A 24,315-nucleotide genomic window follows, 5' to 3' on the forward strand; every position below is an offset into this window, starting at 1 on the left:
CCTATATTACTGTGTTTACAAGCAAACAACGCAGAAGCAAAGACAACTTGGGCAGATGTATCCTGAGGCTGGGATGGTTCTGGCAGCTTCTGGGCTGCAGAGTCTGGGCAGGGTCATGACCCATTTAAAGTAATCTGACTTTTCCCCGCTGCACTGTAGAAAGCCTCTACTTGCTCTATGGCAGTTTCCATTTCAGTTTTCTTGCAGAAATAGACTTTGAATCACAGAGGTCAATGTCTTCTCATTTACTCACGGTATTAAAAAATTCTGGAATTTAAAACAAAGGGATGCAAAATCTTTTGTTCCTGTTGCCCATTTTCCACTCTTAAATGATGTTCCAAAGTCCTGAGGACTGCGGGTAGTTCAGCTATCACATCCATCTGTCATTGCTGGGCCTTTTCAAACCTTCGTCTCTAGTCACTGAGCTTCCTTTGCCTTCTCCCCCTCTGCTCAGCAGGTCCACTGCCCGCCTCCCCATGGTGCAACTGGCTGAGCTGCCAATAAAATGCAGGTGTACCCCCAGCAAGTGCTGCAGGGGCACGCCGGGGCAGAGAGGATGGTTATGTATTCACAGTGTGTCTGTCTCCAGCTATTTTGCCCATCTGTTACAGTTTCTTACTACTAGCAGGTGAGCACCTAGCCCTGGAGGGCTACAAAAGCAGAAAGGAAACTGGCACTTGAAGGGTGATGAGATAAGCATGATATTGGATGTAAAGGTGTGGATCGCAGTTGGAGATCCATAAAGGGATGTAGGAGCAAATGTTGAAAGTTGTGGTGAGATTTCTTTTGCCCTGCATTTAGAAATGATCATCAGAGTGCAAGGAGGCTGGCCTGATCAGCTAGAGGCAGACAAAAGAAACCAAGTGAAAATAGGCAAAGACTCAAATGTTTCTAAGCCAAAGTGCTGGTCTTTATTTTTTGAAGTGAAACTAATTAATTCCTACTGGAAATCTACCAAACTATTTACTCTTACTTCTGGTAGCAGCAGCCACAGAGGTAACCAGAAATCTCTAGGTAGTACAGGTGTTTGCTAGCAAGAGCAGCTGTTACTATTAGAAAAAAAAGAAAAGGTTCCCTTCAGTTTCAGCTTCATAACCCAGATGACAAGTTCTGAAATGAATTTAAAAAAAAAAAATCTCCAACAGACGCTTCATCAAAACCTGGCTCATTGCTTGGCTTTGCTTGCAGCTGTTTTGCTCCTTCTGGGGTTTGGCATGGGATAGCTGTTGTGGGGGCTGTGTTCACCCTTCTGCATGTCCGTTTTCTGGCTCACCTTCCATTCAGAAGGCAGTTTCTTTTTTCCCTCAATTTTTGCTCATTAGTGCAAAAGAAGCAACTGTGCTGCTGCCTTAGCTGATGCCTCAGCTAGACAAAGGAGAACAGCTTCCTTAGGCGATTGAAGATGTTTGTTTTGTACTAGGTGCTCACTTGGGACAAAGAGTAAACAACAAAACGAACTCCTTCCCCCATCCTAACATTTTTGTTAGTTTTCTCATACGAAGGTTCTCCTTTGAAGTGGCAAGGTTCATTGACTGGACTTGAAGGCATCCAGATAATGCCTCAAAAGGCAAAATTATACTTATGTCAGCAGCATTAGGGAAAGTTAAAGTTGTGGATATAAGCAATCGAAACTAAGCCAGGAAGCCTCTGTTTGATTCAGACAGCTTATAGCTGGCTATCACTGAAGTTTGCATTTGACAACTGCAGAACTCTATCCTTTTGATTTTTCATGTACAAAGTCCTGCAGTAGTTCAGAAGTGAGGAGCAGGGTTTCTTGTGTACGACTGAGTAGAGAGAGCCAGAGGCATTTTGAAATTATTCAGTGGAAGTTATGTTTTGTTCTTACTGCTTTTCTTTTTAGCACCAGAAATTGGTTCTGATGTCATTCTCATGTTAGCTGCTTAGTTTAGTGAGAATAAAGGACAGCTAAATTGGGACCCTGCAAAATGCAACACCCAGATGGCTGAAAAGACAAGTGAACAAGGTGCTGAAATGAGACGCTTTTGTCTTGGGTTTGAAAAAGAAATAAAAAAAATCAAGCAGCATACAAGTAATAAAACATGACCATAAACAGAAGTGAAGTTCATTTTGAGGCTGAATTTTGCATTCCATCACATCAAATCAGGCAGCCAGTATTGCTATACTTATTCTGTGTTAAAAACAGAAGCAAAACCAAAAGCAAGGCAAAGAGAATCAGACCTCAAAGGAGTCTCTTTGGCAGTATTTCATTACTCAGAGATAGTTGTTGCTGGTGAAGTGCATTTCACAACCTCCGTGCAGGCCAGGTGGTGTAAGGGACGCCCGTCCTTACGGTGATCCTTTGCAGTGACCTCCTAGCCAAATGCTCAAGTGCCAAGGAGCATCCCCGGTTTTGTTTCTATCCCAGATCCTGGATATTTCACTGAATACATTTCAACCCCTTGTCATCACAAAGTTATCACTGTAGAATGACAGTAGGCTAAGCCAGTGAGTTAACCTGGATCTTGCTGTAGGAGATGTTACAACAGAGGCAAGAGTAGTGGCTATAAATTGGAGGACCACTAATCTAATAATTATCAGGTAATTATACAGACACAGTAAGCCAGGTATGGCTGCTTTTAGAAATGTCCCAGGAGGAGATGAAGTGGAGAGGGAATTATTCTAACATATGGCAATTTATCAGTTGCTAACACCAGCAAGACTTTGTTAAGATTCCCTTAGGGCTCCCTATGACAATGTCATGGATTTACGACTGGTGATGAACATCTCTCTGAATAGTGCAAAATGAAGTAAAGAATTACAGGCTGCTGGGTATTCTGTGAGCTGGGATACAGGTGAAACAATTTCCACCATAGCGGGTATCTTGTGACAGAAGGCAAAGTGATTCCTGGTAGTCTGTGTGATTGGTAAGGTATAATACTATTTGCTTCGATTGTTTCACACAGGAGCTAGAGACAGAGAGTTGGTAGCCAAAGAACCCAGAAGAAACTTGCTTAGTTTATCTTAGAAGATACACTTTTTTGTCTGTTTTTCTCTATTTTTCCAGCAGCACTGGTTATATCAGACATAGCAGCATAACATATAGGTGCTAAAATTAACAATGCTGTGTTGTAAAAACTTCTTTTAAAAATGGTGACTGGTGCGAACTGCTTATGAATAAAACTGAAAAGGAGGGAGGAGTGAGGCATCATGGAAATGCTGGCAGAACTGTTCTTTCAGAATTGAAAATGTGAAAGTTTGTTGACAAGCAATATAGATTGCTTTAGATAGGGCAGCGATCATGTACAATTATGTTTTTTTTCTTGTCAAAAGTACAAGATACGAGGTACTACAAGCGTTTTCAACCTGGTGGGTTTACATGGAGGGGTGGGTTCTTGTTGGTTTTGGTTCGGGGTTACACTGCACGACAGGGAAGGGGGATGTCCCCAGGCTCATCCTGGCTCCTTGCTTGGAAGACCCGAGGTGCTATGCCAAAGCCTTTTCTTCAAAAGGACCGTGGAAATGTGGGCAGGGAAGGAGTCCGTGATACTCTCTGATGCACACCTGTGCTGGGAGAGCAAGTTTGCTGCTCATTCTGTAACTGGAGCAATCTTCCTTGCCCACTGCAAACGAGGATACCCTCATTTCTCTTTTTCTCACCACTTGAGAAAACAGTTTCTTTGTTGGGTTTTTCTTCGTGTGTGCTGGAGTTGATGAACTGATGTGATCTGACAGTATAGCTACAATTGCAGAAAAACCAGGAAGAATGGCACTTTTTTTTCAGGATACTCCATCCTGTTCTAACATTTATTTGGCATGTTGAAGCATTAATGCTTCATGTGCTGCAGTAACTGACTTTTTGATACAGAAGTTTTGCTAGAGAAAGCATTATAGAGTATACAGTGCCAGAAGGATTTTGGAAGAGAAGTAGGATAGGGGAGGAGAAATTTTGTTTTTAAGAAAAAGCAGTAAATTCCATCATGGGAACTTACACACCAGCTGGGGCATCACAGTAAAGGTAAGAGTTAGTTTCCAGATACCATCTGATGGTGATGAAAACATTCAGAGTGTGACATTCATTTGTGTCCTGAACAGTCACCTGGTAGAAGAGAGCACAAGCTCATCCAACTGAGGATTGGTGCACCATCTTCCAGCAGGTTTCTTAGCATCAGGTACATGACATTTCATGAACTTTTTGTAAGGGTGGATTTTTCCAGCCTTTTGGAGTGTATTACCTTTAGGGGATTAAAGGACTTTGGTCTCTGGTTGCCCATGTGCAAACAAGCATAGGAAGGGCAGGGAAAATTAATATGGGCCAGTGTTTCTAAGCCTTTGGTTGTCCTCTTGGTTGTTGATCAGACTTTTCTTCTATTTGTATTTAGACTTGACCGCAATGAATGAAGCTAATTAGACTTGGTTAAGCTGATAACACCCCTGCAAGAACCCAAAGCTAGAGCCCTCCTTGTCTCTGTCAAAGAAAATCAATATTTTCATTCTTCCATAACCTCATTGCTCTGTTTAGCAACATCAAGCCTACATTATGCTGAAACTTACGCACATAATTAGAGCCTTGGGAATTTGGAGGTCTTTTATCCGTAATTAGAATGAAGGTTTTCAAGAGTAGGGATTTGGTTTCTGTGGTTTTCTGCATTCTTAATAAAAAAGAACAAAACCAAAATGTAAGTAAAAAGAATTTACCCCAGATCTAGAAAGACTTCCCTGGAAGCTGTCCTTGTCCCATGTCAGTCAGGCTCTTGTGCTGGCGTTTCTAACCTTTCTTTAAATGGAAGGTCACAGGAGTCTTTCAGTTTCACTGACAAAAAGGAGACACCAGAAGGGAAAGGTTCCAGATGAAACCAGGATAGCTCCTCCAGTAAATACCTCACTCCACAAACAGTCACCGTGGGATCAGGGCCATATCTCCTGGAGAAGAGTAATATCTCCCCTTAAAAGGGAATTATAAGCTGCACTTATGCACGTTTAGCTATGTTTAATTGCTGGCACGCTTGAGTGAACTGCTTTTGAGGGTAATAGTTACATGATCTCTGTTGTGTAATAGATTAAGGGAAATGTTGGGAAAGATTTTGTTCTCATACTGTGCAGCATCTCCCACTACCTTTTGGGATGGTAACTTACTGCAGTTTTTAAGGGCTTTGGCAGCAATAGAAATCCTGCCCTGGCTTTGGGTAATTGCCATAGAACATGCCAAAACACTTTCCTCCCTGAACATACAGCCCTCTACTATCCATTGCATTTCCTTGCAGTAGTATAGATAAGAAAGGTCAAAGCAGCACAGAAACATGCCTGTAGCTGAGTCTTCAGTAGAACTACTGGCAGGAGCTAGAGCTAAGCAATTTCACTTGTCCAAATAAAATATTTCTAGTGCTATTCAGAGCTATGCACAAGCTCCAGTAATATTTGTGTTGTAACCCCAAATCTCTTGATTTTTTTGTAAAAGCGATGTTGTCTGAATGGTGCTAGAATATTGAGAGTGAAAGAAATTATTCGGAAAAGCAGTAAGAAGCCCTGGTTTAACCTAATAGCTTTTACGTGGAGTGTAGTGCAGAGAATGGACTAATGAACATAGTCCCCAGTTTAAGCAGCTGCCTTCTGTGCTGCAACTGCACGTGTGAGCAAATACGTTGTAAACAACTTCAGTGAGAATTGTAGGGAACTGCATCCTTGGAAGGAAAGTACCAAAGACAAAACTCACATCAATAGCAGCAGTAGGTAAAAGTATTCCTAAGTGCTCAGGAACAAAGGAGGTTTTAGGAAAAACTTCAAGCAAAGAGGGTTTGCATCTTATCTATATTCATCCTTGGTTCCATTTGCTTGCAGTGTTCTCTGTCTTACAAAGGAGATCAGCTTTTGTGGGGACAGCTGGGACTGGGATGGCTTATTGTCAAGTCTCAAATGTCAATGACTAATGCTGATTTACATGCAGATTGCCTCTCAGCTTTATTTTATTTGGTTATTTATTTATTTCTCAGAAATGCTGTCATTTGCTTCTGAGGAACAAATCAATGAGGGGGCAATAAAGAAGATGTAATCTTACTGCCAATTCAGGAAAAAAGAAAAAAAATAAAAAAGAGGACAAGATAAGCATTTCAGCAAATGTATAACTGCTGGTAGTTTTTCCATTCAGGTGTTTCCCAGATGTCAGTCTCTTGGGGAAGAATGCATGTTGCTTAGATCTAGAGCTGCAGTTGAGCCCAGACTCTGTGTTTAGTCTCTGCTGTTTGAGTTAGCCTTTAAGTTCTTCACTATTGGTATGAAACAAGTACCATTCCATTAGCTCTGTTCCCTGACAGCCAAAAAAGCAAAATCCTGTAGCTCTTACCATCTGGCTACGAGCAGAAGAGGTGTGGGTTTTTTTCAATGGGAATGTCTTCTTTCCAGGGTGTTCCAAATTATAGCTACGTGCCTTACTAACAAAAATTAAACTCTTGTAGGCTGCCCATCCCCCGGATTCAATGCTGTAATTTGGTTCATTATTTCCCTCTCCTCTCCAGTCTGTCCCCATCACCTGCTCTCTAATGCTGGATACTCTGTGGGGTAGGAATGAGCTCTTTGCTCTGTATCTTTACAGTGATTTTGCAATCCTTTCTTCCACCCTGGAAAATGTTTGTACTGGTCATTATTTATAATCAGAAAGAAATTGGCTTAATATTTTTACAGATTTCTTGTTGAGCTTGGCAAGTTTGCATTTTGGAAGTCACAGACCTAATAGTAATGAGAAAGCTTGAGGTACAGCCATTGAAATTGAAATGTTATGCACCACCAGATTTATTTTGCTTGGTAGTTTCCAAAATACAATTGCATTGTCATCCGTCCACGTTCATGTTTAACTTCCACTGACTTCAATGGGAATTTGGTCCCCAAACTGTTCAGAAGTGGCAAACTGCATACCAGAAGAAAATGGGTTTGCATAAATAAGGCACTAGATTTAATGTCGAGAGATCTGGGTTCAATTTCTAGTGTGCTGGCAAGCCTCCAGCTTTGGATCCAGCTTCACCTAATCCATTAAAGATGAGCAGACATGTACAAGCCTTAGGTCCACGTGTTCAGCTCCTTGCTGAGCTCAGCCTTGTGTGTGTGTGCATCTGTGAAATGGTGCTAATAACAAGACAGGCAAACTTGCAGTTATCCGAACATAAAAAAACCCCTGAACACAAAAAGTCTGGTTAGGCTGGGGTAAATGCTTATCTCTTAAGATTTATTATAGTCACTTATTCTATGCACAGCCCTCATGAGGACTCAGAAGAGTTAGGAGATTTATAAATAAGAAGTTGAGACTAACAGGTAAAGACACTGTGAGACAGCCCAGCTCTTGTGGATTTATATCTAAACTGCACTGATTTTTATTCTTTTTTTTTTTTTAATTTGAGTGGCTAAGGACATAAGAAATGATCACAAATTGATGGTGACCCTGAAAATCACTTTCTAATGGTGATGAAAATCTCTTATTAAAGATTTATGTGGAGCAAGGAACCAGGTGACAACAATTTCTAGTGCTGAGTGAATATGCCTCAGAATAAGTAAACTTTACTAATGGTATGAATGTTCTTTCTTGAGAATTTTTAACTATTACAGAATTTTCTTCATTAAATATAGACTCTTATTGATGGGATCCCAGATGCTAACTAGAATTTAATTTAGTTAAATGGTTTATACTACAGATTGTATTTCTCCATGGATATGCACAAACAGAACAAGATGAAACCATTACCCAATTACTTAGCTTTTTTTTTAACCTATTTGCACCCTTCTTTCTTTGCATTGTAAATATAAAATATTTACCTATTTTATGTGTCTGTTACTGCCACCAGTCTGTGGCTCCTCAGTCCTCAGGACTCTTATTGATGGGATCCCCGATGCTAACTCGATGCCTCAGAATAAGTAAACTTTACTAATGGTATGAATGTTCTTTCTTGAGAATTTTTAACGATTAGAGAATTTTCTTCATTATAGTCAGATATCTAACCACTAATTACTCTGTTAATCTGTGTTCTGGTAGCAGGAGAAATGCAACAACAAATTTATTTACCTATTAAAATCTTTATGTGTCTGTTACTGCCATCAGTCTGTGGCTCCTCAGAAATATAGACTCTTATTGATGGGATCCCAGATGCTAACTAGAATTTAATTTAGTTAAATGGTTTATACTACAGATTGTATTTCTCCATGGATATGCACAAACAGAACAAGATGAAACCATTACCAATTACTTAGGCTTTTTTTTTAACCTATTTGCACCCTTCTTTCTTTGCATTGTAAATATAAAATATTCACAATTGTTTATGTAAAATATTGCCTTTTTTTGAGTCAGAAAGTCTTCTCCCTATGCTATAAAGTTGCTTTCAATGCTGTTGCTCCAGTTGCAACTGTCCAGCAGTTTATAAGACACTACATCTGGCTCTACTTATCTTTTCAGTAGATTATACTAAAGTGAATCCTTAAGGCTAAACCCTCTAATTTACTAAAACACATGCACATAAAATTACAGCTGTCTCACCAAGGCTTTCATTGATTTGAACAGAACTGGGATTCATTTAAGTGGTTATAAAACTTAGATAAGCAAACTTCTTTCAGATCCAGAGGAAAAAAAACGCAAGTAAAATACCGAAAACAAAACACCCCCAACCTGCCAAACAGCCCTAATTACTGGTTTATTGATTGGCTCATCAGTGCCTTATTCTTTATCTCTGTGTCCGCTGACACCATCTCTCCCGGATCCGTTGGCTCCAATGGCAGCTAGGTGTGCTTCCCACACCGAGGGACAATTTTATCATGAAAGTATGATGTGATTAAAGCACAGTTTCACTCTGAAAAGTAACTATGTACATAGTGTAAGATTCATCTCTCTGAAACTTAGCTGTCTAAAAATTAGTCACCTAACTTAAGCTGAAGGTAGGGCAATCATTGATTGCCTGTAAAGTACAGAGCGTAGATGGAGACCTCAAGACACACGACTAATTTTTAGGCAGCTTAAGTTAGGTAGGAGGTTGTTTCCTTCCTGCAGGTTTTCTGCTATTAAAAGACCCCACTCTGACTTTCTGCACACACTTTGAAGTGAGGTATTTTCCCCTAAAAGCCTATGGGAATACTTTGAAGATGTACAGGAGATGTAGGAGCATCAAGAGAGCGTAGATGGAGACCTCAAGACACATGACTAATTTTTAGGCAGCTTAAGTTAGGTAGGAGGTTGTTTCCTTCCTGCAGGTTTTCTGCTATTAAAAGACCCCACTCTGACTTTCTGCACACACTTTGAAGTGAGGTATTTTCCCCTAAAAGCCTATGGGAATACTTTGAAGATGTACAGGAGATGTAGGAGCATCTCCTCCGGGGACTGGTGTAAATCTACTCAGCTCCACATATCCTCACTGCATGGAAGTGCCAATAGTTTTACACCAGGTGTAGAACTGTTGTGGTTTAACCCGGCAGGCAGCTAAATGCCACACAACCGTTCGCTCACTCCCCTTCACCCCCAGAGGGATGGGGGAAGAGAATCGGGGAAAAAAAAAGTAAAATTCGTGGATTGAGATAAAGACAGTTTAATAGGACAGAAAAGGAAGGGGGGAGAAAAAATAATGATAAAAGAATATACAAAATAAGTGATGCACAATGCAATCACTCATCACCCGCCAGCTGATACCCAGCCAGTTCCCGAGCAGCGGTCACAGCCCTCCGGCCAACTCCCCCCCGCTTATATACTGAGCATGACGTCATATGGTATGGACTGTCCCTTCGGCCAGCTCTAACAACTAAAACATCGGTGTGTTACCAACATTATTCTTATACTAAATCCAAAACACAGCACTGTACCAGCTACAAGGAAGGAAATTAACTCTGTCTCAGCCGAAACCAGGACAGGAACCTCCTCAGCATCCTAGATTATAACTCACAGGAGCATGGGGTTCAAGAGGAAATGTGGGGAAAAAAAAGATGTAAAACATTGAGGAAAAGGGAAGTGAGTTTTCTTTAAAGACTCAGAAGCTGTTCAATTAGTTTCCCAGGAACTAATGCCCTCATTTTGTATTGTAAGTCTCATTACCCAGTTATGTCACCTAGCTTAGTGTTGCAGAGTGTTCAGGCATTACTGCTGCTGAGTGTTAAGGAAGACACCATAACCCAATTTAAAAAAATCCACAGCGATATTAGAAACAAAGAATTGGCTTTAAGGAGAGAGTAGTTACAGCAGTTTGCCTAGAAACGCGCTGTATTTCCCACCACCAGTCCTCTCTCTGCTGATGGGCCCTATTTTCATTTCCAAATTATATCTGTCAGCTCAGTCAGCAGTTACAAATTTGTTGCAAGAATTAGTGGAAAAAACGTTCCAGCTCATGTGATAAACAACCCTAGATGATCATAATCCATAACCAAACCCTCCCTGCTCTCACTTTTCCCCTGGGAGAGAGGATAAAGAGAACAGCACATGGCAGATGTTAGTTACTTTGCTTAATACAGTGCTTCACATCTTGCAATATATTCATCTGCATGGCTAGCAGGTGCAGGAGTCTGCCTGTTGCTAATTCCTTCCTGTGCTTCTACCGATAGCACTGGAAAAAGTTGATTATTTTAATGAAAATGGTTGAGAAGACATATTTTACACTGGATGGTTGTAGCATTATGTACTGCTGTAATGTCGAAAAGCAGAGTTTGTCCAAGGCTTTCCAACAGTGTGTGCAAAATTGAACTCTCCATTGCCAGCACTGCCGGATGGGTGTTGGCCATTCCTGTTACGGGAAGCGCAATCAGAGCTGGGGGAAGAATGCAGAGGCAGGAGGGTGCATTGCTACTCTTTTTGCTCTCTGGACAGGAGGGGTTGAGGAAACAACTGCTGCTTTTACGACAAGTTATCCTGCAACCTTTCTTCAGCATTACCTACTGCCCCATTCACTCTTTCTTTGCCTCAGTGGTTGCCCCAGCCTGGGGTTTTGGGGCTCTGCTGGGGGCAAAGAAGGGTCAGAGACAGTTTGCTGACCTGGCAGTCTGCTCTGATTCACTTTAGCCTAGGGCTGCTCTAATTTAAAGGTTGAAGTGGATTCTTACTAATACATCAGATAGATATACAAGCTTTGGACCTGACAGTACATTATATAATTATGTATTGTAGGAGGTGTATTTGCCTGTACACCTGTACCCATATGTGCATACAAGTATGTATACCTATAGGATGCTGGCAGCACCCATTTGAGCAAACGTGCATGGTGTGTGCCATAGAAACATGGAGGCAGATGTGCAAAGTCCCACCTGCAGCCTGGGAGCTTCTCTCTCACTTCTGCAGGGCTAGAGGGGGATAAGCTGAATTTACACCTGCGTAGGAAAGACCTGTCCCTTCCGTTCCTCTCTTATTGGGAGCTCCATTTTTCTCTCCCATTGTTTCTGTCATTTCTCCTTTTTCACAGGATAAACCCTCAAAAGCACCCAAAAGACTTGGGAGCCCAGATGTTATTTTCAGACTGAGCTGGGTACTGTGGTCCTGCCTGGTCTCCTAAATCATGTTGAAAATGCCATGGGTGTGCTCAGGGAACTGGACTGGTAATCTTGCAATGGTATTTCAAGCCCTGCTTCAACAAAAAATGTTTGAGGATTTATTCAAGTATTGTGCAGTTAAGCATGTATTTAAGTGTTTTGCTGAAGCAGAACATGTTAAGATTTATTATATTATTGTAAGTAAATTTGTTAAATTTTGGTGATTTCATCTATGTTTCTTCTGGGGTGTTTTAAAATAGCCTTAAGGATGTTGGTCTAAAGTTTGCTGTCTACATCAGAAATGTTTGAAAAAGCTACTGAAATCGTAAAGAGAAAAATTGATCTAATAGTTTTCTGAAGAGATGGTAACTTGTTGGCAGAAGGTGGTGCTGTTACCTGATACTGAAGCAGATAACTAACTCCCATGTCAGTGAACTTCTGCTAAACAAAATCCCCGAGTAGAAAAGAGATTTTCTTTTTCCCCCCAGTCATAGACGTGATACATGAATAGATACAGATGAGGTTTCCCAGTCTCTGAGATATAATAGTCTTCTTAATTAGAAGGCAGATGGCCATGCCAACATTTCTTCCAACATAAAGTAGAATATCAGGTGAACTTTGTTCTTTAGAGAAATAAATGCAGCTATATCATGCTTTTTAAATGGAGTGGCTGATTTCACTGAGAAGTACAGGGTCATGTGGATTTTACAAAAGCAAAAAGCAAAAGGTACAGCTGAAAGTTTTAAAAGTTTTTTTTCATGAGCAGGATGCTGTCACACTTGAGAATACCAGAAGTCACAAGAGAAAATTTGGAAAAATCCAAAGAGAGGTTTTGGTTGGGAAAAGCGCTTTCAAATTCTGTCTTGTGCATTGATGAAACAGTCAGCATGCGCAAGCTGACAGGTGACGCGTGGCGGCGGGTTGGGTGTATGGAGCAATTCACATGTGTAACACAGAAATCGCTTCTTGGCTCTTCAGAATGATTTCAAGCCTCCAAAAACATCTAACATCTTTTTGAAAAGAAAGGATAAAATGTAACTAATGATATAATAGATAACAAGACTCATTTCTGAGCCTTCAGAATATACATAGATCATATTTTCAAGCTTTACATTACAATCATAAAAGTTAGAAACTTCTTTTGTATTTAATAAAAGATGATTTTTTTTTCACCTAATCCTATGCCTGTGGGACTTTTGGCACTGGAGCAACACACAGGTGTAAATAGAAATTGTTATTGTATTGTTTCTCATAAAGGATGTTAGTTGAGGGGTTAGAAATTGTGAAAATGGAATATTTTACCTATTTCTGGATTAGAATACTCAGAAATTATTGTACTTTTACTCCACTTACAGTTCCTGATTTAGAAAACATTAGAACTTGAGAAAGGCTGTTCCTGAAATAGCTCAATGGTAACTAGTGGCAGAAATATCAATCTGTGTTCCAAAGTGTTTTGATAAATTTTCATAATCAAGAGATTTGGAAAATTGAGATATACATCCAACTTTTTATCCTGAAGGGAGACCAGCTTTCAAGCCTTTGAAAATCTCTTTGCCCATTGCTAATCCTTCAGTAATTTAAGCTCATTTTAAATACAAGCCACTATAAAAGAGAAAAATACTTCACATGTGCTAGGAGAGAAGATAAAATAGTGAAAAGAAAGTCCAAATCATGAAATAAATCTTTCAGGACTCATGCTATCTGCTAATCTGAATCAGCAAGGAAAGCACTGGTGGATTAGGAAGGGCGAGAAATATTTGTGGTCCTATGAAATAATACCCCTTTTGGGGTGGCAGCTGTAGATAGGGACTTGTGATACCATAAGTGTCCAGGGCTGGGCAGCAGCCCTGAGGGGCTGCATGGACTCTGAATTTCAGAGATGAATTTGTACAGTTGCCGTGTGCATTTTGGGCCATATTTTCAAAATTCAGAAAGCTTGGCTTTGATCCATTTGTTAGGATAGCTCCATGGATGTACAAATAGCCAAATAAATATCTGCACTTTGATGGGGTATACACACACCACCTGACTTTGAAAATCTGGCTTTTAGAGACAAGACACTATGCCATACCTTCAGAGAAGAGAAACAAAACTGGTCAGATGCCATTTAAGATACAATTGAGGCTGAGACCGAAAGGCTCTTGCAGTATAAGGCTTCTTTTTTTTTTTCCCCCCCCAATTGGATTTCACGGTTGAAACTTGGTGTAAGAATCCTGAGACTAGGAAGCAAATAGCTTTTTATGGAGATTTGAATTACGTTTTACACTTGAAAAATCAGTCTAAGCAGTGAGTGAAATGGCTTGGCACTTTGTCTCTGCGCCCGTCCTCTGCTGCTCTCTTCCTGGCCAGAGCAAGTTACACTTACAAGGCGTCTCGAGTGGTGTGTGGCTATGGCAGAGCAGGGTAGAGGTGGCTAAGTGGAAAGAAAACATTAAGAACTGATGCTTCCTCCTCTTTTGAAGCCCTCCTTAAAACCTATTTTAAAAATCTGTGAGCATTTTAGCTCTCATTTACCCTGGCTTGGTCAAGTGATACAGCAGAGATGTGGGCTTGCTTACAGCTTTCTGCTGCCAGCTTCTCAGCGTGAGGTGTGGTATCGGTCCAGTACCATTTCATTCACTTCAGCTGAAGTCTCCTCTGCCGACAAATATCGTCGCCACTTCAGTGGACTATTTAAAGTCTGTGTCCAGTGATTCTTATTATTCATCTGATCATCATCACGTGGACCATGTCCCTTCTGTATGTGAAAATCCAGCAGTTTTCCATAGCTGACGTTGGTTTTGGAAACGCAAGTGGAGCAGGATTTTAGGTAGCCATGAATTCATCTGCAGTGCCCAGTGCACTGCATTTATTACATTGCATTTATTACACTGCATTTATTACATTGTAATAAATCACCCCGAATTCACTACACTTTTCCACGATGTCTGCTGAGAGATGTATCTTTATTTGACTCAATTTTTGGTAATATTTCTCTACTGTAGAAATTAGCAAACTTAACTGCCAGTCAGTTTATGAGCTGAAGAGTTCACATGGTTGCTACTTATTTCCCATTGTCTTGTGACTTTTGATGCATCTCTGGACAAATGGGTGACTTTACCGTTATTTTCCCTCAGAGCGTAACTGTAATTCAAGGCCCTAAAGGAAAAACTGTAAGTACAGAGCTCCAAAACCTGAATTCTCAGTTGTCAATGGGGAAAAAAAAGATCAGCCTGATGGTGGCACAATCTAGCCCTGTAAATAACATCTACTCAGGTGAGTTATCCTGGTCCTGTAGAAAGCAGTTATATGTCAACTATGATCATCTGTTTTCCCATTTTTTTTGGTGTGAGTTGCTGAAAAGCAAACCTTTCCCACAACTAAGTGTATTTGCTAATTACCTGTGAAAAAGCAATTACCTCCAGGTGATGCAATTCTTTGGGAAGGCTTTTTTAATTGGCAAAGATGGGGAAAGGCTCTTTTATATGGATGTTGTTTTCAGAAAAATCTTCCCAAATATTGTACCTGATGTATCACATCAGACACATCAGATCGGGTTGCATCAGCAATGTTGCATTACATCACATCACCAAAGTAATGTGCTGTGACAGACTTGCAATGCAGTGTTTCACCTGGAAAATGGGGAAAGATGTGATTTCCTGAACAAAATGCTTCTTAAGCTTTGTGGTATTTTCCCCTCCTCCAACTAAAGAAATGGCTGTTTATGTTTTGGGGTATTTCTTAAAAGACTCAATTGCCTATTGAAGAATTCTAAGCATTTTTACTACATTTTTGCTACTTGCATTTCCATACCCAGATTATAATATATCTGTTTCCCCAAACTTTCAGTAAACTGAGAAAGCATTTCCTAGGAGGAGGAAAGTTCTTGCCATTTATATAGCTCTCTGTCCAGTGCTTGATCTTTTACCTTAACTCATGCAATATGCTTCGTGTGAGGAATGCCAAGGGGTGAGTTCTGTACAAGTGAGGTTCAGGATCACAGCGGTAAGGCTGCAAATATATAGAGAAAACATGGCAGCAATGCATGTACACATCAGTCAGAGCTGCAATTACAAGGTGATTTTATAGCGCATGACTTATTTATTGTGCACATCTTCTCCAGGGATAGCATTGAAGTACCTTACTCTGCCTTCCTTCGTGACTATGACCTTCTCTGCAGCGGTGATAGCAGGCAGATACTGCAGACTGTCTTGTCTGTTGGAAAGTCATCCTTCAGTGATGTACAGGAAGACAGAATTTGCATTAGCCAAGATATTTCTCAAATCCCGAGTAAAGGATGACTTGGCTAGCTCAGGAGAGAGAGGACAGTGCAACGTTCACTGCGGTTACCATGAGTGACGTGTGCCCAGCCAGCCTCACAGAACAAACAATTCCCATCTGCTCACTGTTCTTTGAATGAGTTTCTACTCTAATTCACTTGACGGCAGTTAGGCATCTTTGACAGAAGACTTGGTTGTGATCCTTGTTGGGACTCCGAACAGAGCAGAGAAGGTGGGAATAGGTGCACTTCAGCTGTAGCTATGGAGGTAGGGCACATAGAGATGAAACAGCAGTGCAGGTGAAAGAGATAAACTTACAACTGTTAAGCTCTTTAGGACAGAAGGAGCTATGAAATCCATATAAAAGCAAAAAATCCAAATATTTTGAGTATCTCTTCACAATCTGCATTGTCAGAAATAATGTATAGTATCAGTTTGCTTCCTTTCCTAGTTGATTTTTTAAAAAATTGCCCACTTTTTTATGAGCTACTCCATGTTGTCTGATGTTGAGCCTCCTTTCAGGCATACATGATGCTTCAGTGAAACATCAAAACCAATATACAGACAATTTCTGAAGAGAGAAGTGCTATACAATAATGATGAACATATCGTCCTCAAGCTGTGGAGGTTAACAACCCAAAATTGCTTTGGTATTTGTACATACTGAAATAAGAAGAATTTATATGTTTGCTCTCATTTTAGTAGGCTCTTGTGATTCATTACATTGGCACTTCAGAGTTCAGAATAGTCACTTGTCTCCTGCAAAGCAGCACCCTTAACGGTGTTACTATTTGGTTGCTCATTATTGTCCCAATTTTTTCTTTTTTATTGCTGCGCAAATACACTTTGGTTTCACAGTTACTTGCCTAATGCTCCTTTCTGTAGCTTTCATTGTCAGAAGGATCAGGGTTCTGGTGTACTCAGAAAGAAATCAGCTAAATAAATCTATAATAGCATTGCTGTTTAAACAATGCCTTGGATCATTAAAAAAAAAAAAAAGAAAAAGTTGTTTATGTACCTATGGATACCTTTCATTTTACATTCAATAGGTTTTTTTTATAAAATGGCAGCAGTCATGTAGAAAACATCTACTTACCTTTTTGCTTACTTTGATTTAGTCTTTAAGGACAATACAGTCATTTTACAGTCTGTCCTGGGTAAGGGAAAGTGCATAATTGGTGTGCCCTAGGAACAGCCTGGGAAATGAATTATGAGTTGAAAGTCTAATCTTTCCCTGCCAACCTACACTCCTGCTTGCTCTAAGCAGGTGTTAAGACCGTTAAGAATAAAGGTATTAAAAAAGGTATTCAGGTGCCTAAAGATGCAAATAGGCTCACAGTGTTCTGTTTGTTTTTGGGTTTTTTTCCCCCAGAAAGGTAGGCCACTCACATTCATTGACAACAAGAGGAGCTGCATGCCTGTTCCCCTCTAGCCCTCTGCAAAAAGTGCTATATGCCTTATTGTACCCGTAAGTTCCTCCAACACTTCTACTAACCTGGATCCTATCATTTCACTCGAGCCCCTGGCTCCATACCCAGCCACCGTCCGGGCAGTGTGAGGCCATCCCATATCACCCACCTGGATGTCTGGGTGAAGATACCCATGCTAGAGCCAGGCTCCCCAGGTACCTGCACTCTATGAGACAAAATGCATCATGAAGTGCCTATTTGGTCTCTACTAAGTATATGAGAATTCCTTTGGGGCAAGCTCAGAAATGGATGTTTCTAGTCTGGCAGCCGCATTTGCTCAGAGGAACCATACTTTAAACAAGGGGGCAACCTTGGTGCTTCTGTCACTTGTTTTCATCAAAATGTTTATTTTCTATCCCCCATTGTATGTAGAAGTCATTCAGATCAATAAAAAAAACTATTAGTCTTATCTTTTAACCAAACATTAACGCTGCTTTCTATTTACAAGCTGGTATTAACTCACGCTAGCCCTTTTTCTGCGTTCAGAACTCCTATTCTAAGCCTTTTCTTTAAACCTGTTACTAATTCTGCCTTTTATGTCTAAACCTGGTACAGCAGCACAATTAGCTGCTTTAAGTAACATGCAAGGTTATAAATGATGTCTATGATACCACTGACATTAAGAAAGTCAATGGGGTTAAACTGATTCTCATTACAAGCTGATCTTTATACAGCCTTTGGTTGGTAGAACTGGCAGCAGACGTGTATTGCAGAATTAATTTTAAGAGAGTTACGAGAACCATTGCTAGATAATGGTGATATCAGGCGAGAATGGAAGAATCCGCACAAGTCTTTAACCTCCCTCAAGCCAAGATATTAATTGTGCTTTATTCTGTAGTTTAAAAGAAATCCTTAATCACACTGTCAACATCTCCTTTTGTGCTTTTCATTTCCTTCTGATTATAAATACGAATCAGCTTTTCCTTTAGCAAGACTGGGAAGTAGAGAAGTTCAAGCTCTTCTGTTCATAATGAGCAAGAGCTACTTTTCCTACCACAGTAGGAAGACGGTATCTCAGTTCTTTAGTTCCATGGTCTTAGACTTCTTTGGTGGTGAGTTCATAGAGAAACAGCATGTTCAGATGTTTTGTCAGATCTAGCCAGAAGCGTTCCATGATGAGACTGAGAGAGAAATCACTCAATGGCTTGCGAGTGGAATTAGGGAACAAGTTGGTGATACGTGTTGGTAAGTGACTGAAAAGGTGACTTTCCCCTGCCCAACAAGACACATCTTTGTAAAAGTAAAGCAGATAAACAGGTAAGTCAGCTGATTCTGTGCTTCACTCTCTGAAGAGCAGGAATTTAACACAATTTTAAAAGAAGTAGTAGTGGTCGAGACAGCAAATGACTAATGCATGAATAAGGTTTCTACAGAAGCTGTAAGGTGAAGGTAACACTCAATTCTGGCTAGATTTATACAGGCTGTGATCAGCAGGTATGCCAAAGTGGAGCTGTGAGTTTCAAAAAATGAGAATAAGGCTGAATTCCAGGGTTTCAGGGCAGATACCATATCTGAGTGAGATTTGTAATAGCAATGCCAAGGACACGACAGAAAAAACACTCCAAACACCCACTCCCCTTCAGGAAGATTTCTTCTTTTGAAACTGTATGCAATAGGCACTCAGGAAAGCACTGAAAGACTCCAGCACACAGAATAGCTGCTGAGGAAGCTGCAAGAAATCACCTTTAGAGAAGCAAGACTGAAACTAGCAGTGAGGCATCTCTGGGTGGGGAAAGGAGGATGAAGAGATTAGAGAAAATGAAAAGTTTCCACCTGGTTTGAAAATATTAATGTGAAGAACTCAACAGCAGTGCCTTGTGAGCACCTTTTTTAGCACCCTCTTTTCAGCAGGTTGCTGGAGATTTGCATTGCTAATTTGCTTGCTTGAAAATTCTCCCAGGCTTCCAAGGAAAAGAGGCAGATGTGTCCTTTCAGGGCAAGGTGATAAGGTGTTTAAGTAATTTTACCTCTGTCCCCTGAACTGTGGGTGTACTGGATGTGTGAAGCCTTGGGGTTCCTGGACCTAAACTTAACATTCATTAGAGAGAGCTAGTTTCTAACCACTGTATCCTTGATAAGTAGCACATCAGTAGGAGGGCAAAATAACAATTGCTCTAGGCTTGGAGAAGCTTTTGCATTACTGCTACCCCAATTATTTCCTTTTTTACACATGTTCAGCAATCTCTCGCCTCTGTAATTACCTCACTGAACACTGCAGCTATTAGATACAGCCACTAGACTTTTAACAAGCCATCATTACTTGCACTTGCTATCTTACAATTTAACAACAATGTATTTGAGAGCAGTGTAACTTATTTCTCCCTCACAACGAACTCACAGACTTGTGCATGGACATATGCGTGTAAAAGCCAGTTACAGCCGTAGACTTTCCTAAGGAACAGTGAAGAAGCCAAGGGTAGAGCTGCAGAACATGGAAGCTGATGCACGCTATGGTCCTGATTTGAATATTCTAGTTAAAAGTTGTAATATCTCTATTGGGCATATTTTTCCTTTCCTTGAGAAATAGTGGCTGAGGATGCTGTCCCAGTAAAACCAAGCCCTAACGTCAGGAAGATAATTGCCAAATCAGAAAGCATATAGATACCTGAAAGCCTCTGAGGTCTTATGTTGATGTCAGATACGAGGACAGCTATGTATTTGCTGTCCTTGAACACCTAAAGAAGTGGGGAAGGCAGGTTGAGAAGATCTGCCTCTTCCCAGCTTCCGCTCTGCTTGGCAATTTCTTTCCTGTACTCTGTGCTCTTGTAATGGTGCTGAATACTAAAAGGAGGTAATTTTGTGTACACCCAGGCAAGCAGGAGCGTGGTGGGCCAGGTTACCTGATTAGCTGGTGGATTTTCTATTCTAACCCCAGGTGGCCAGGCAGAGCAAGCATTTAAAAACTTATCCATCCCTTGTCTTACTGTCTTTGAATTTGCATAATTAAAAGTGAATTACTTGCTGTATTTTAAATATATGCAGTGAAAATGCATGAAAAGCTGAAAAATTACAGCAATCCAGTAATTCATGTCATGTCCCATTCAGAATTACAGCTTTCCAGTGCCAGCTCAAACATCGAGGATTCCCTGCCACCATAAAGCTATAATTGCTGAATTAATAACAGCGGGTTTTGGAGAGTAACTGCACAGGCTCTCTGACCCAGGTAATAGAAATGCTCATGTTAAAGAAATACTTAATCTATTTCATATCGGGATCAAGTAGTGAAGATCATTGCTTTCCATGCCATAGGAGGTTATGAAAGCTGCAGCAAGGTGTTACTTTTCAGATTTAGCTTAAGCCAGCTGTGCTGGTTAGCCAACATGGATTAGAAATTAAATTTTTGGGGACCAGCCAGACTAGCTTTCATTCTACCAGAGGACTTGTACCCCAAATGTGCTAGTCTGCTCAGCACTTCTGGGAGGTGGAATTCTCCACCCAGCTGCAAAGGCGTAGAGAACAGGATGTAAAGGGAGATGATGAAAGGCTTCTGCTAACATTTCATTACTCCAGAATTTTATTAACAACAACTAAATAAAAAATCCCTCCCCCTCACCTTCCAACTCAGGAACAAATTCTGCAGCTGCTGTTCTTCACAAAACATGGTGCCTCATGGCCCCCACAGCTATGGCACTCGTAAGGACTGGGATAAAGTGACTGCTGTTTTGAAACAGCATGATAGGAAGTTAACCAAAATGGCATGATCTGAATGAAAGGTTACTTTTTTCTTTCCTTTTTTTTTTTTTTAAAGGTCACTTAGGTATTGGAGGGAACCGGTAGTCCATTTACCGTGACTTCCTCAGGTTGGGACCCTGATGCAGTGGTCATTTGAACCTGTGGGACTCTACATTTATTTCAGTAGGTTTTGTGATTCTTGGTCGCGACTAGAAGCTGATTCAAGTCATTAGAGATCAATTGGCCCATGTCAAAGGATCTGCTTGTGCCAAGGAACTGATTTAGTGAACAGCTATTCACATTGCAAAGCTCAGCTGCAGCAAAAGCCAAGACGTATGACCAGTCAGACGCTGGACTTCTCAGCTCAGGGTAATGTCCTGTGCTAGGGATCTTTGCAATAGTCTCATTGAGATTGTATGTACGTTGTGGATAAAAAGAACTGGCAATTTCCAGGGCTGACAATCTGGTTCTTTTCGTAAGAATCACCATCATTTATTAAAATCTCTTTTTCTATCGAATTATTTCAGCTCTAATTCTCTTGCAGATTCATAAATAGTAACATCCCGTTGTCCTGGAAAAAGTTCATTTTCTCTCCTTTTCTTTCTCTTTGTCGTTGCCCTCATTCTCTACCCTCTCATGGCTTAACGTAATTAAACTTCCAAAGTCTGGTCACCTCTCTGAAATATTTAAACATGAACAAAGAGATTTTCATGTTTCTTTTGCCTGCAAAGCTGCATGAAAGTTTTGAATGCAAAGGCTGTGCTTTTCCTTTCTGCCAATAACTGCAGAAAAGGGGCCAGGCCCGGTAAGGGATCAGTTCTTTCCACTCTGGCTCACTGTTACCCATACCCTGTGCTACCGAGTTACTATTCCAAGAGCAAACATTTCAAGCCTTATAGCTTGTAGGCATTGTGAAAGGTATTTCACCTGATCTTTGTAATTGCCTCTTTGCCATTTAATGCTAAGAGTACAGCATTTACTGTTGGATGTTAATAATTCTCTCAGCTGAACTTTTGCATCCAGCAGATGATTTGTGCAGAATATTCCCATGGAAGATACTCACTGAAATTTATACATGCATGAATACATACATGCAGAGTAGCTTGGGCTAAGTAACATTAATGAAGAGGAGAAAAATCTTCCTAAAGCCAGGTGTACAGTGCTATCACCCAGAAGAGCTGAATAAAAGACCTGGATATTTTGAGAAAGAATCAGTATAAAACTGCGGTGTTAAGGCAGAAGGAGATCCTGCTTTGGGCAACTTGAGGTTGAAGTAGGGGGAATATTTCTAGGCTTTCAGCAAGGCAATAATTTTTATCAGTTCACTATGAAATCTGCCTTTTCTGTGCAGATATTTAGCTTGCTGGCTGATGTTTTCTTGAAATTTCCTTTATTAAGTGTCAAGTTTTGGTATCAGAAAGTACCAAACACACCTAAAGGTCGAAGTAAATCATGAATGAAATTACACAAACTGATGTACAGTGAAGGATAAAACAGAATGTCAGAGACTAGTTTACATAAATGCTATCCCTGGATCAGAGGCCATCCATGCCCACTCAGAGAAGCCCCTGTGCTTGCATGTTGGAGATGCAGGTCTACCAGCCTTATTGACAAGAGGTTTAGAATATGACTGGAACGTCCACTAATTTCACTATTAAAACAGCAAATGATGCCTGAATCATCACAAGGATTTGGGGAACTTGACTGAATGCTTTTATTTTGAGAAAAAAAATCCAACTTCTTCCTCCAAAAACATAGAGATGCCAGTGATACCAGGGATCTGTGGAGGTCACCCTTCAACAGCAGCTTGGCTGACACCAGGGAACAAGCAGTAGAACAAAGATTGCTGCTCCAGCTGTTTTCTTGCTTGTTAGCTTTTGTGATGAGGGAAGACAATCAAGGTCTGCTGCCTGTTGTAAGCACAGAAGTACCATCTATGGGACAACTCAGCGGCTAGGAGGATCTGTCAGATCTGCCCTTCTGGTTCAGCACCACATGCTAGTACTGGATTCTTGCCTTGGTCCAGTGTGCAAAGTCTTTCTGCTTTCCAAAGACAGACAATACAGTTTCAACCAAAGCTTGCCCTTTATGGTGTGTTTACAAGCAAGACTTCCAATAGCAACAATTCTAATGGCTGTTAGGCCCTCAAACAATGGTGTCTATCAAACCAATTGAATTCTGCTTAGAAGCAATTAGTTCTGTGAGCCACAAAGACAACAGGATTTCCAGTCCCCGTGTCCTGCATTTATCTCCGGATAAACGGAGAGCTCGTTTGTCTAGTTACTGAGGTGCCTATTTCATAACATTTGTAGGAATGTTAATACCTTGACTACACACAGATATATGTATTCAGAGAGGCTTTGTGATCATATAAAACTTAAGAAAGCATAAAAGGAATCGGTTTTTCTGGATATTTGCAGTGTTGTCTGTACCAGAAAGGAGTGGCAGAACTGGAGTGAGGGAAAAATGCATGTCCACAGATCACAAGCAGAGAAGTAGATATTTTGAAATACTTTGATGGTAATAAGAATGTTGTCTCCTCTCCAATGTCGGGGTTTTTGAAAGCTCAGTAGGCAGCAAAATAAAATGTTTTATGGTTTTATCAAGTGCAGCAAAGTCACTGCTATTATACTTGCAATTTCATGACCTGGTAAACAGATACCTTTGTGCTTAAGGGTCCTAGTGTCAGTGGTGTAGAAAACAGATGATTATGCTGCTTTGTGAAATAGAAGCTTCTTCATAAGAAATGTATCATACCTGAAGCAGCATCACTTGATATTTGCCCTTGTAGAGGATGACCCTGTGGCCAATGTTTTTAGTCAGATCAAGAATGAAGAAAACTGGTGGGACAGTTAATCTGGAGATATATATTTCAGTATGGGCTGTATGGAATATGTATTGCTTCTTCAAGTACGGTGATTCAGCACCACATGCCAGTATTGGATTCTTGCCTTGATCCAGTGTACAAAGTCTTTCTGGTTTCCTAAAGACAGTCAGTACAGTTTCAGCCAAAGCTTGCGGTTTATGGTGCGTTTACAAGCAAGAATTCCAAGAACAACACTTTTAGTGCCTGTTAGGCCCTGAAACAATGGTGTCTAACAAACCAGCCGAAAACCTGAGTTTGCTTGGTGGGTGCATTAAACCATCGGCAAGTCCTGTAGATCTGGCGTAGCTAATTTTATAAATTAATCAGAGATATGAGAGAAATCTGGTTGTAGGAGGAGGGCCCCCCTGGGTCTTTTTGATTTTGCCAGTGAATGGTAGCTTTATGCTGTTCTCGCTGTGTCTTATCTAATGTGTTATTGGCGCTATTGCATTTGCTTTCAAACACAGTCATTAGAACATTTAATTTGCAGCAGCTGTAATTTATATTTGTAATTTTGTCTAAGATCAATAAAGGCAACTGAAGAGATTTATAGTCCTAGTTTCAACTAAGATAAATTGAAACAGGCTCTATTTCCCTGAAAAGCTTTATTTAAACA

The sequence above is a fragment of the Aptenodytes forsteri genome, unplaced genomic scaffold, assembly GCF_000699145.1.
Source record: "Aptenodytes forsteri isolate BGI_AS27 unplaced genomic scaffold, ASM69914v1 Scaffold55, whole genome shotgun sequence".
Lineage (NCBI taxonomy): Eukaryota > Metazoa > Chordata > Aves > Sphenisciformes > Spheniscidae > Aptenodytes > Aptenodytes forsteri.